The sequence below is a fragment of the Giraffa tippelskirchi genome, chromosome 10 (assembly GCF_054371585.1).
Source record: "Giraffa tippelskirchi isolate mGirTip1 chromosome 10, T2T-mGirTip1v1.2.pri, whole genome shotgun sequence".
NCBI lineage: Eukaryota > Metazoa > Chordata > Mammalia > Artiodactyla > Giraffidae > Giraffa > Giraffa tippelskirchi.
Window position 1 is genome coordinate 123,476,632 of NC_137284.1, and position 13,181 is coordinate 123,489,812.

General features: G+C 45.1%; 1 protein-coding gene across 3 annotated transcripts in view; it reads left to right on the forward strand.

Annotated features, from left to right (window-relative positions):
- Positions 1-4,440: 4,440 nt before the first annotated feature.
- Positions 4,441-13,181, forward strand: part of GLI3 (GLI family zinc finger 3) — a 306,186-nt gene continuing 297,445 nt past the window's right edge. The window contains exon 1 of one of the 3 annotated variants that reach the window (XM_081531099.1): positions 4,441-4,642. The gene's annotated coding sequence lies outside the window, so the exon portion shown is untranslated. Of the gene's footprint in view, positions 4,643-4,789; positions 5,475-13,181 lie in introns of those variants that run through there. The other 2 variants (XM_081531098.1, XM_081531097.1) reach the window with 2 other exon arrangements.

A 13,181-nucleotide genomic window follows, 5' to 3' on the forward strand; every position in this document is an offset into this window, starting at 1 on the left:
AGGCGAAGGGTTGCACTTTCATTATGAGAATTTATTATCTTGAGTTTGGGGATGAAAAAGGTATGAATCCTTGAGCTATTTTCAGAAAAGGAAATTGGTAAGATCTTCATGTTGTTGTTGTTCAGTGGCTAAGTTGTATCTGACTCTTTCGCAACCCCATGGACTGTAGCCCGCCAGCCTCCTCTGTCCATGGAATTTCGCAGGCAAAAATACTTGAGTGGGTTGCTACTTTCTTCTGCAGGGGATCTTCCCAAGGCAGGCAAATTCTCTACCACTGAGCCACCAAGGAAGTTCAGGATATTCATATATGAGGACAAAATATTAAGAGCCTTGTGATCAAGTATAACTTCAAAGAACAAGAAAATCCTTCTCCTCACACAGAAATGGGATGTGCTGACTTCAGAGTACTGAGGATGCCCCAGAAGATGGTGTCCTGAAGGCATCACCTCCCAGTAGGCAGCCCTATATTGGGCAACTGAAGCAGAGGTTAGAGTCCTGCATATATAGAAGGGGAACAAGGCAAAAGGTGACAGTCTCACATTTACAGGAAAGGAGGAAGAATGTGGTGGCTTCATATTCAACATATCATGTTGGGCTTTATAGAGGACTTGTGCTGTTTACCTGGCATGCAACTATGCCTCTGGCCACTGCCTTTGGTAGCCTAAAAAAAAAAAAACAACAACAACCTGTATCATGAAATGTGCATAAAGCCTAGCTGAAAGATGGAAAATTAGACTCAGCTGACATTGTTTGAGCCTCTAGGTCCTGCCTTACTTGAACTCTACTTACACACTCCTGGACTTTTCAGTCAACAAAACACCCACCTCCCCTTTAACTTAAGCCAATTTGAGTTGGAATTTTGTCACTTGCAGCTGGGAGCTTATCAGTACACATGAACTTGTACTTGGAACTTCCCAATAATTAATTGGGGGCTTACTGTGAAGAAAGATGGAAGAGCTGTAGTAGTGAGAGCAAGAACAGTCATTATGGATAAGCACATGTGACAGGGCAAAAAAATACAGAGTAGCCTTCCTTGGTGGTTCAGTGGTTAGGAATCTGCCTGTCAATGCAGGGGACACGGGTTCGATCCCTGGTCCGGGGACACCTGCTGTGGGGCAACTAAGCCTGAGGGCTGCAACCACTGAGCCTGTGCTCTGCAACAAGAGAAGTCTCTGCAATGAGAAGCCCACGGACCGCAACTAGAGAAAGTCTACACACAGCAACGAAAATCCACTGCAGCCCAAAAAAAAACCAGAGGAGCATGCAAAGTTTGTCCTCAGTTTCATTCTTCGTCCTCTCAGTTGCAGATCCATCATCCTGCTCTGTTGTTTTCAGTATTTTTATGGATTGAATTGTGTTCCCCCCAAAAAGATATATTATAGTTCTAACTCCTGGAGTCTCAGAATGTGATCTGATTTAGAAACCGGGGTTGTTGCTGATGTACTCAGTTTACATGAGGTCACATTGGAGTTGTTGTTCAGTTGCTAAGTCGCGTCTGACTCTTTGTGACCCCATGGACTGCAGCATGCCAGGCTTCCCTGTCCTTCACCATCTCCTGGAGTTTGTTCAAATTCACGTCCATTGAGTTGATGATGCCATCCAACCATCTCATCCTCTGTCGCCCCCTTCTATGACTGGTGCCCTTAGGAAGAGGAGAGAGAGAGAGAGAGAGAGAGAAACAAAGGGAGGATGCTATATGACTAAAGAGTCAGAGGTTAGAGTGAAGCAGTGGCAAACCAAGAAACACCATGGGTTGACACATAACCACCAGAAGCTAGGAAGCTGCAAGGAAGGATCTTCCCCTAGAGGTTTCAGAAGGAGCATGGCCTTGCTGAGACATTGACTTTGGACTTCTAGCCTCTAGAACTGTGAGACAATGGATGTTGTTTAGTCTCTAAGTTGTATCTGGCTTTTCTGCGACCCCATGGACTGGAGCCTGCCAGGCTCCTCCGTCCATGGGATTTCCCTGAAGTGGGTTGCCATTTCCCTCTCCAGAGACATGGATATCTGATGCTTTAAGCCACCCAGTTTGTCGTCCTTTGTTACGGCAGCCCTAGGAGACTCATACTAATATCTTCGAGTTCCCTACTTCATCCAATTCGTTGCCAAAAGACAAGCAAACAAACCAACAAGAACTGTCCTATAAGCTTAAGTATTTTGAGGACACACTACTTTAAAATGTCCTAGGACTTTTTGCATTTGAAAAGGGAACTGAGGGAAAGCTGTCTATAAGTGAATCTATAATGCTGGAGTTTTAGACATGGAGGAAGGGTGATCTCAGAACTTGTAAATCGGTCTGAGTGCCTGTTTATCATTACAAGGAGGTTACATTATTGAGTTTCAGGGTGACTTTAAGGTGGTTAGAGATGTCTCAGGGGCTCTTAAAAAAAGGGAGTGAGTGACAAGAGAAAGGTTAAGGGGCTGGGCTTTGAGACCCCACCCAACAGCAACTAGAAATGGCTTTCCTTTATATGCGGGGATTCCACACAAGATTTCCTTTGGTTAAAGAATTTTTCTGTTAATATAGACTGAAAGTCATTGCGTTATGGCATTATTTAACTCACATGAGGGTAACCCTTGTTTTATACTTCCTTTTTCTGCAAAATGTTCCCACTCACATCTGTGTTAATCACTAAAGCAGAAAACTGTTCATTTCTGCCAAGAACCTAAGGTGAGGACACAGGGACACACAGGAGACACCAGCTTTATTTCTCCTCTTGTTTTTAACTATTCTGATGGGCATAAGGAGAACGATGAGCTGCTTTTCCTTTGTTCTCGTCTTTTAAAAACTGAGAATCAAGATCTTCATGATCCAAAATGTGCTAGACTTTTAAGTAAAAGTCAAAATATATAGTTTATTCCAGTTGTTGATTTATTGGCTGTCATTCTCCTTTTTACTTATTTTATTTTATTTTTTTTTTGCTGCCATTGGGTGAACAGAGGAGGCTATCAGGATGTATTATTTGCATTCGTGTGATTGAGGCAGAAGCAGTACTTGAATACAAAAAAAATATTGTGACTGATGCTGAAGTATACGTGGGAAAGAGCATAATATAATTCTTAGGCATTTGTATCCATTTCCACTTTCACATGCATTATCTCTTTGGAAGCCCTTACAAATCCTGGGAGGTATGCGGACTGGCCTGGTTTTCCTATCACCAGTCCACAGATGAGCCCAGAGCCTGTGGATGCTCAGAGAATCCTCCTGGGCCTGAGGCCAGTTGGTGAGGGGAAGCTGGGACCACCACCCTTGAATCCTAAGGCTACTGCTCTGTATGATGAGTCAGTGATTTTTTTTTTCCCCAAGGACGGTGAAGTACAGAGAGAAACTGTAAAATAAATGGCTCATAAGGACCTTCAGTCCTCCTTTATCTCCACTGCTTCTACCATAAAAGCTTAAGTCAGGGTCTGCTTTTGTGATATCTTTGAGATAAGCAACAAGTCGCAGGAAACAAATAGTGAATACCACCATCAATTCCCTTAAAAAATTCTCCAGCTAAGCATTTGAATCTCAAAATGCTCTTCAGATCATAATAGCTAATCATTCATCCACCTACGCTCTTCCTACAGTCAAGATGCTCTAGGAGTCAACACTAGTGCATCCTGAGCTCCGAGGCGCTGCGGGCGGCCACCGGAGGGTGGGCGGAATCTCAGAGGACCCCAGGAAGAATGGATTCGGGAATGCCACCAGAGTTTTCTTTTCCTTTCGTTGTTCCTCCCTTGGGAACTTCTTGTTTGGGTTACAGGTCCAGGCTGGATACACTGAAAGGGAACAGATGGATGCACGCTGGCTGGTTGAGAATGGAGGGAAAATAATTTTTTTCTGGTACTGGCCGCTGAAAATCAATCAGGGACAGAGACACTCTGGTAGCTCAGGGAAAACCACGTTGGAGTTCAGGCTCCAAGCCTGGGGTCTTTGTTTTTGTGTCCTTTCTAAAGTAACCCATGGGAATAGCGGGCTGCGTAGTGGGGAACTCCTACTTTCCAGATTTGGCTCCGAGGGCAGATGAGTCGGTGGGGAGGAAAAACCTGAACTTTCAAAAGCATCCTCAGGCGAGAGGGGGAGTTTCAGGGTTGGCCTGGGGAAATGTACAAGGAGAGGGAGAGTCTAGGAGCGAAGGGGGGTGGCTGTGATCAGAGAGGCCTTAAAAGAAGAAAAAAGGGAGCCCAAACTGGGAGCCGGGAGAAAGCGGAGCGGAGAGGCGGGGCGGAAGGCGACGGGAGCTGGGACAAGCTGCCCGGGCGCGCTGGGCGCTGGGGTTGGGGGCGGCGGGGCGAGCGCGGGCGGGGAGGGCGGCGGTGACATCACGCCAGGGCCCCCTTCCCTTAGCCGGGTGGGTGGGGCCTCGGCGCGCTGAGCGGGCGCGGGGTCAAGGAGGGGAAGAGGAGGAGCAGGCTTGAATGTGTCTGAGAGGATCGGGGAGGGGCGGAGGGGGCGGAGGAGGCGGAGGAGGCGGAGGGCGGGGAGGGAGCGCGCGCGTGGCTCGGGGCGCCCGGGCTCCCCCCGCAGCCCCCGACCCTGGCCCGGGCCGCCTCCGCGCCGCCGCCCGCGTCGCCGCTGGGACCCGCTGCGGGAGCAGGGACCCGGCGGGTGGGGAAGCGCGGGCCCCCGGCGCGGCCAGGAAGGAGCGAGAAAGCAAAAGTAAGGCGAGCCGCACTCCTCCCAAGTTTTCCCAACTTCGCCCCCTGCGGTGGCAGGCGTCCTGCTGCTCGGCGCGTCCCTACCGCGCCGCCGGAGAGTGGCAGAAAGAAAAGGGACGGCGCGGGGGCGGGGGCGGGGGTGGGGGCGGAGGAAGAGGGAGCGCGAGCGCGAGCCGAGAGTCCGGCAACATCTGTTAAAACTTCGGGGAGGAGGAGCGCGGGGAGGAGGAGGAAGAGGAGGAGAGGAGGGAAGGAGGGAGCGCGAGGGAGGGAAGAGCAGAGCCGAGGGACAACTTTTCCACCCGTGAGTAGCGCAGGCTGCGCGGGTAGGGACTGGGGGAGCCTCCAAGCCCGCGCAGGTTTCCAGGCCGGGATGGGACCTTCTTCCAGAAAGTCGGTTGCATGCGAGGAGGGGAGCGCAGTGGGGGCTTTCTTTCTTTCTCTTTCCCCTCCCTCCCGCGGGTGAACCAAATCAGAACTGTCACTCAGGGCCTGTGAGTCAGAAGGGATCGGATTACACGAGCCCTGAAACCGATGCCGGAGTCGCACGAGCGGGCGGGAGCGGGCAGGGGCAACGCCACCGCCACCGCCACCGCCGCCGGCGCGCTCGCACACTCGCCCTCGCGCCCCCTCGCCGCCCCGACCCGCCCTCCCCGCGCGCCCCGCGGCCGCCCGCGCCGCACCATGCCCGTCGCCGGGGACCCCCGCGTCCTGCCCGGCCTCTTGCCTTAGCCCGAGCCGCCCGCGGCCGCGCGGAACCCTGAGCCGCCCGCCCGCGCCCGGGACGCGGGTCTATGGGAAGTTCGGGGACTTGACAGCCGCCGCCGCCGCAGGTACGTCCCGCCCGAAGTTCTTTGTTTCGCGGGGCCCCGCACCGAGGAGCCAGCTCCTGCGGCCGCGCCCTCGCCTCTGGGTCGAGAGGGGAGTCCCCGACGGGGGGCGCGGGAGGAACTGAAAATGGCTGTCAAAAGGCGCCCAGATTTCGGGAGCCGCCGGTAAGGCGTCGGAACCAGTCCTCCCGTCGCCCCCTCCTGCGTGATGCTCCCCTTCCCAGCGTCTGATCTGGCGGCCATCCGGAGACGGGCTGGAGAATTTCACCTCCCGGAGTTGGGAGGTCGGGGGACAAAGTTTGGAGCAGTCGCGGCGACCTCACCCCTCGCCCCGACTCCCTTTTCCGAGGGCTGAAAGGGAACTCCGCTAGCCCCCGGGGTTCGGGCGCCCGCCTTCGCACTGTTGCATGCCTCTGCGGGGCCGGGCGCGGAAGGCGGCGGGCGGCGAGGTGGGTGCGCGCGAGAAGCGCCGCGGCGGGGGCTTCCTCCAGCCTGCGCTTCCCATCGGGGGTGGGGTGTGAGCCGGGAGAAAGAGGCGCGCCTCCGTCCTAAGAGAGGAAAAGTGAAAGTTGTACCATCTGTGGATGATTTGGGATTCTTTCATTTCTTTTCCTTTCCAGAGACAGCATTTAAAAAAAAAAAATGAAAGAAAGTAAGGGAAAAGACAACAAAAGAAATAAAAGCATTAGAAGCTGCAGGGAGTGAGTGGTGCGGGGGTGGTGGTGGTATGGGTAACCGTGGCGCCTGCAATGATCATTTAAGAGGTCGCATTTTCACGAGCAGAGTTGGGTATGAATCACTCTGCAGGGGACAGTTACTTTCCGGAGTTGCAGAGGGCACATGGGCGGGAGAAGGTGGAGGAGGAGTAAATATTTACCCCAAACTTAGGGAGTTTGTGAAGTGACTTCTAAGCAGATTGCCAGATGCCGAAGCACCACCGCACAGCCAGGCCTTTTATCCTCCCCTGAACTTTGTGCTTGAGTCGGCGATGGCACCTCCTTCAGGAGATGCCTTCCGGAGAGCGGCTGGACCACGCTTCCCTGGATGACCTCGTGTAAACAGACTGTGCGGGAGGCATCCTTCGGGCGACTGCTCCCGCCCGCCCCCGGGGTCTCATCTCCGTGGTGTGCAGTCCCGAATAGATTCTGGCCTTGGGTACAGCGCTCGTGGCCCTCTGCCAGTTTATATGTACATATATTTATGTAAAACATTTTCTCCCAGCTCTCTGCCAGCTGTTCCACATTTTCCAGCTGCCATTTCAGTTTGAAATGATGGACCGTCCGCATCTCCAAGTAAAAGAGCCCCGTTAGTCGGAGGTATGGAGGGTCGGTCGCTGTGCAGAGACCTGGCCAGTGGCATTAGCCAGGCTGGTTCTAGAAAACACCTTTCTTCGCTCCTTTATCTTTCTCCCTTTTCCTCCCCAGAGCCCTTTGCTGGAAATGCGCAGTAATTAAGCTTTTCCCTCCCAATATGATTTGGACAGAATTGGGAGATTTTTGAGATCCCTGAAATATGCGTCTGGTGGAAATAAATTAACTTTTAAAAAGAGTTCCAGCTTGAGTGCCTTGGGCATAGCTGGTGGAGCCCTCTGCCATGGCCATTTCTATTTAAGGCAGGAACTATTCATGGTACCCATGTTACACTTTTTGTGTTGTTTGGTGTCTTAGCATATTATAGACAGAAATCTTCAAGAATTGGCCTAAAGTATTAATTTTGGCCTAAAGTATTAATTTTGAGTATTTATGTAATTGCTCCGTAATTTGAATAGGTGCCTTATTGATTGATTCCTGTAATTATTTCATTTAGGTTTTAAATTAAAAATTAATAATAGTCTGACAGTTTCTTAATTACATGTGTCAAGATTATTTTGAAGGAGGAAAATGCTATGTTTCAAAGTAGTGAAATAACCTCAAAATCACTCTATCTTTCTAAAGCAGAACAGTATTTCATTTGAGGGGCTATATTGAAGTAGCGGTGATTGGCCTTAACAATGTAAACTGTGTGAAGTATCTAAAGAATTTGTTTATGTTAGGAAATATTGGTCTTAACCTGGTACACAAACACTTTGGCCAGTTGGCCTGTAGTCAGACCTAAAACAAACATGAACTAACATTTAAATTAGTTGTAATAGCATACTTATAGAGAGAAGAGGTTTATTTTACACTAAAAGCTATTTGATCAGAAACTGCCTGCCTAAGGGGAGAGCCTTTCAGGGTATATGATTCTTAAAGTCAGCCTAGGAAAGCTTTGGTTTCAGATGCCTGAATGAGTCAATGTGAGAGGTGTCCAGTGAAATTTCACACACGCAGAAGCACTTTAAAAGGTATAGACTATATTGTTATGAATAGGCTAGTAGGTTCAACTCAGATACTTACCAATTCTCGGTACCATTAACATGTTTGGATTCCTTGATCAGACCCTGACATAAGTACACTTTTCCATAAATACACTTTTCCAGTGTGTCGAATTTGCAAAGGACTACAGACAGAAATGAGAAAATTCAGTACTGATAAAAAATGACTGTAGTGAATTATTTCATTACTTATTTAATGAAAGTCATTAATTTATCAGTTTGATGCCCTAGCCTTAAAGTTGAACTTTCCTTTGTTTCTTGGCCAGTTTTCTTAATTACCTGCATGCTGTAAGGGTTTCAGACTTCCTCTGTGCTTTTGCTGTTTAGGGGTCCTTCCATCTATGTGAGCTGTCCTGTTTATCCTTGCCCCCTTTTTAGGAGGATAAGGTTTGGGAGTTTATGAAAGGAAACAATTTAATGATCATTGTTCCATGCACTCACTTATATGGAGACAGTAGTGTACTAAGAAAAACCAGTCTTGAAGGAAAAGTGAATCAGTGAGTCATGAAATCCTCAAGAAAACCTTAGTAATGGAATGTTAATGCTTTTAGACTATAGTAGATTATCTTAAAAGTCAGCCTTTTCTTCTTTATGCAATTGTTGTAAATCCCCAGCTAAAAAATTCTTTGAAGGAGGTTTAGTTTTGCTGGCATCTGTATTCTATAGTCGGTCTGATCTGTTTTGGAAGATTCAAGAAATTTTCTGCCAACTTATATCATGAGAGTCAATTAAAATGCTGACATGACTGTAGAAGAAATTGTTGGTGTGTGTGTATTTCATTTGGTAAGTAGAGGATTCTACTCTAATAATGACTTCAGGTTGTCTTTTCATGAAAGGCTACTAGAAGATGCTGCCCTTCACTTCCTGTTGTCATTTTTCCAGATGAAAATTGATTTGTTCTAGTTTCAAAGCAAATAAAGGGAGACAGAGTAAACAACAACAGGGCAGGGGGAGCACTGCAAACTTTTTTCAAGTACTTTCAGTGTATTTTTCATCTCTACTTTTATTTGATGGGCCTGTGAAATAGAGCTGTAGACTGGCGAAGACTTTAAATGAAATTTCACACTTTGATGATTTTTTTTTTTAACTTTGATATATTGACAGCAAAAGGAGCTGCAAAGCTTTTTTATAACTTGAGCAGTAACGCCAAGCAGCAGTCAAATGTCTCTGTGCATTTGTGTTTAACTGCAGAAGAAAAACATGTCCATGGGCAGTAGAGGTTCTTATCAACCCCCTAATCCCAGATCCCAGCAAACCTTGAGGGCATGCCTCAGATCTTGCTGAAATCACTGTAGACTCGCACAGTTTGCAGATTAAATATGCTATGTGTTCCTGGCTCCAACAACAGTTTTATGAGCTCACTAAGCTTCCTGTTTTAAGATCCTTTTCTTAAGTTTTTAGAAGCTGTTAAAGGCAGTGCTGCTTGGAGTCAGTGGTACTTGTTAATTTAGAGACACTAGGTATTTCATGCTCTCTTTCAAAATTGCCAAAATTATGATTTTTCCATCCAAGGGCTAGTTTTACAGGGAAAGAAAGGGAGGGGAGCCACTGGAAAGAAATCGAATGTTAACTGTGTTGGCAAGTGTATTCGACTGCAAACTTTACGTGGTGTCTCAATTGTTTCATGGCACTTTTCCTTTGCCTCACCCCTTAAAATTAGACTTTTTCTACTTGTAATTCTAATGCAGTATATTTTAGTGCCACACTTAGCTACTCATGACCACTTTCAGGTTTTTTTTTTTTTTAATGTGAAAGTGTTTTTTGTTCCATGTGTGTATATTTCAATCCGACAAAATGTCCCAGAAAATCTATGGCTCTCTAAAGAAACTGAATGAACAGGCCATTACCTAGTTAATAAGGTGGCATTGGAACATTCCAGCCCCCCTCTTGAAAGGCAATATTGTGTGGAGCTCCACACATGCATCTGCAGCATTTAGGGTTGTGTCCTCATATTAGGGTGCTTTTGCATTTTGCATACAAGTCATAATTAAAAAAGAAAATACTTACATCATCGTCCAACGACCTGTCACATAATTCCCAGGAGAACTCGAGCCAATTTTGTGCTTAAAGGTTATTCAATGAATGAAATTGTGAAAGCCCATTTGTCAAAGTGCTGCATGGTTTCTGTTAGTTTTCAAGCCCCAAATTCATTGTCTGCCCGGGCCCCTCCATCAGTCATCAGTGTATTAGCGCTGCCTTCAGGCCATGGTGCCCAGCACTTCTTCACACCATTATAGCTTTGAAAGTGTACTCTGTCGACTTGTAGAATTACTGCTCTGATTTCCGCTTGGCTGGGTTTGAGGTAAGTCCCCTCCCTAACTTCTAGCTGACTGTAATCCTTGCTTTCTTTTAAAGCTTCTTTCCAGAGATTTAGGGGAAAACTTTCTTAAGGGCCCTGTTGGCATCACACTGTGGTTTTGTTGTGGCATGCAGTGTACATATAAATTGTACCTGCAGTAAATTGGATTGATTGCTGGGCTCAAACAGCTAGTGGGCTTTTCTTTACTTTTTTTTTGGAAGGGAGGTGAGGTGATATGTGTGTGTGTGTGTGTGTGTGTGTGTGTGTGTGTGACACAGGAGTATGTTTTAAACATCTGATTGTATATTTGGGTAATTTTTATGCTGTAGAATGAAATTAAATAATAGGAGCTAAGTGTCATTTTATTTAAATCTGTCTCTGGAAGTACCTTCAGAAGCCAGTGTGACATCCTGTTTGTTAATTTTCTTGTGGAAATTTGCAGCTTTTGCTCCCTGGACTTTTAGGGCAGATGGCGTAAAACACCTAAAAATACTCCAGAGTTGTATGTTACATGAGTTTTTACAAACTCACAATTCAGATGAAAACTAATTCTCAAATTGCCATAATGAAGGAATGAGGCAGTGAAACCATATTCTCGATTTCATCTTGTGATATTTTGAAAAAGAATAATTCAGTCTCAAGAGACTTTTTTTTGAATGAAGCCTCAATGAACTAAGATGTATGGAACCCTGAATGGAGCATGGAGCAGGCCATGCCACTTCAGGACAACATCTGCTGTTTGAAATGTGAGGTTCCAATGAAATTCCACACCAGGGCGTTTCATTGGGAGGGTGCATCGTTTGGTATAGTTTGCATTGGCAGTTCTGTATATGATTGGTGGGCAGGAGGTGAAAAATAAGACAGCTGAAGAATTCTGTAAAGTTTATAGGCTGAGTCGATCAGGAATAATTCAGAAATTATTACTGAATAAACTGATTTTAAAATCCTTAAATTTTGAAAACTGTGCTTTTTACATTGCAATTAAGATTTAAGAATCTGTACTTTAAAAATCAGGAGGATAAAGTACAGTGAACAGTACCAGACCGAAAAAATAAGTACCTTTGAGGTATCTCTAGCTGATTTTAACACCCAGCAGGTGTTAGTCCCATATTTGTGATGGTTTAAAGGTAAATTCTTATTCATAGAACATGTACTCTATCCTCTTAAGCTTGATTGTCAAGGCACACCTAATTCTAGGAACCAAAAGTTATAGAAGTTCTCTTAGAGTGATTTTTAAATTTAGCATTTTTTTTTCCTTCTGAAAATTTTTGAAGACTCTTAATTCCTGTAAACTTTAGAGAAGTGAGACAAGGGGCATCTTTGATCAGTCATGCTGTTTTTTTGTGACATATGTAGGTTTAAGGGAAATAACAGTTTTCATGAGCTTAGCTGATCTATAGACTGATAACTGACTTATAGATCTCCTTTTCTGTCTGAAGCTTGTCTGTCTCCAGCAAACCCACAGAAAATGGGGGTGTCAGCTCATTCTTTAATGGCACCTTCTATTCAGGGCACTTCCTGCAAACCTAAACCAAAGTACACTGGCCTGATGTTTCAAAGTTTTTGCAAAACTCAGAAACAGTAACTAACAAGTATTAAATAGAGACCTTTATCCTTCAGATGTTTCTCATAAAGTCCTCCTGAGAAAGTTAGATTAGCTGATGGTCTTTCCTTTTAAGTACACATAGCAGAAAAGGAAAACCGGCATACAAAATGTCATTTGTGATTTTAATGCTAGTAGTAATGATGACTTCATGTCAAATAAGATTTTCAATAGTTGAAGTTAAATATATGGCTTTTTAAAAAGTTGAGATGTAGTTAATCTACTAAAACCAAACTCACTTAATCCATAGACAGGCAATTATTTTCCCTTAAAGTAATTCCATTCCCTTTTCAAGTAATTCTGTTTGGGTAGGCCTATCATGGATACTGATTATCTGAGATTAGGAGCTTCAGAAACTGGGAAAGAAAGATCTGAAAAAAATAGGTAGCAGATTTGGGGACCCCTCTAGGCTACCAAAGACCATTTTTGGTGATTTGAACAGAGAGGAGCTTTCTTATTTACAGTTAAGGCTTTTGGTTTTCCTAATTATGGGGGAATACAATCACATGTAAACATAAAATAATTGCACATTTAAAAATATTATAGTTAAAAATTCATGAAGATTTCATTAAGAACTTATGAAGTTGAGCTTGCAGGAAAGAAAGGCATTACAGACAGGGAAGGGAGAGGAAGTTGTAGGAATGTTGGGAAATCTTGGTGTGTTACAGAGGTTATGCATATCTAGTTGATTTTAAGTTCAGAAAGATATCTTGAGTGCCAGGAAGCATCAACCATATTATAAACCTATAAGAGATTTTCTATAATGCATGATTATATGAAACCCACTGACATGTTTCAAATTCCCTAAGTTTTGCTCATGGAAACTCATGCTATTTCTTACTTCCAAAATTGCTCTAAAGTTAAAATCGGTATTAGTTTGTGCTTTTTGATTTTTTAAAAATAAGTTTTCCTAGAGCAGCCATTTTCTTTAGGAACTGAATTTGAGTGCTGCAGGAAGGTATAACTATTTAATAGAAAATTTTACCTAAATGGTTGTTCCAAGACTAGCATCTTGAAGAAGCTGCTAATCTGCTAGTAAGTAATACAGGTGGGAGAAATGTCACTTTTCAGTGATGTGATGGAAGCTCCTTAGAAATCCTTACACAGGCTCCTTCTGGATTTTTGAAACGTTAGCATATTAGGAAGATCATTCAGCTTATAAACATATGGACAGGTATAAGTAAAGATACTTTCTCTGGAGGAAAGCTTTATTCCTCTTCAGCAAGAGCTCCCTGAGTTGCAGGGAATAATTTCTCACGGAAGGCCTAATCCGCTATGCTCTTCAAAGCACCTTGTCTCCTAGAATGCCTTCTTCCTGCCTTGGCAGTAAGTGATCAGAAACTGATCAGGTTGCCACTAATCAGGCTTTTAACTTATTTTAAATCTTTAAATGCATCAAGGAAAAAGAAAACCCCCAAATTCAGGACACTGAAAAATAAACCAGCTGGATTAGGG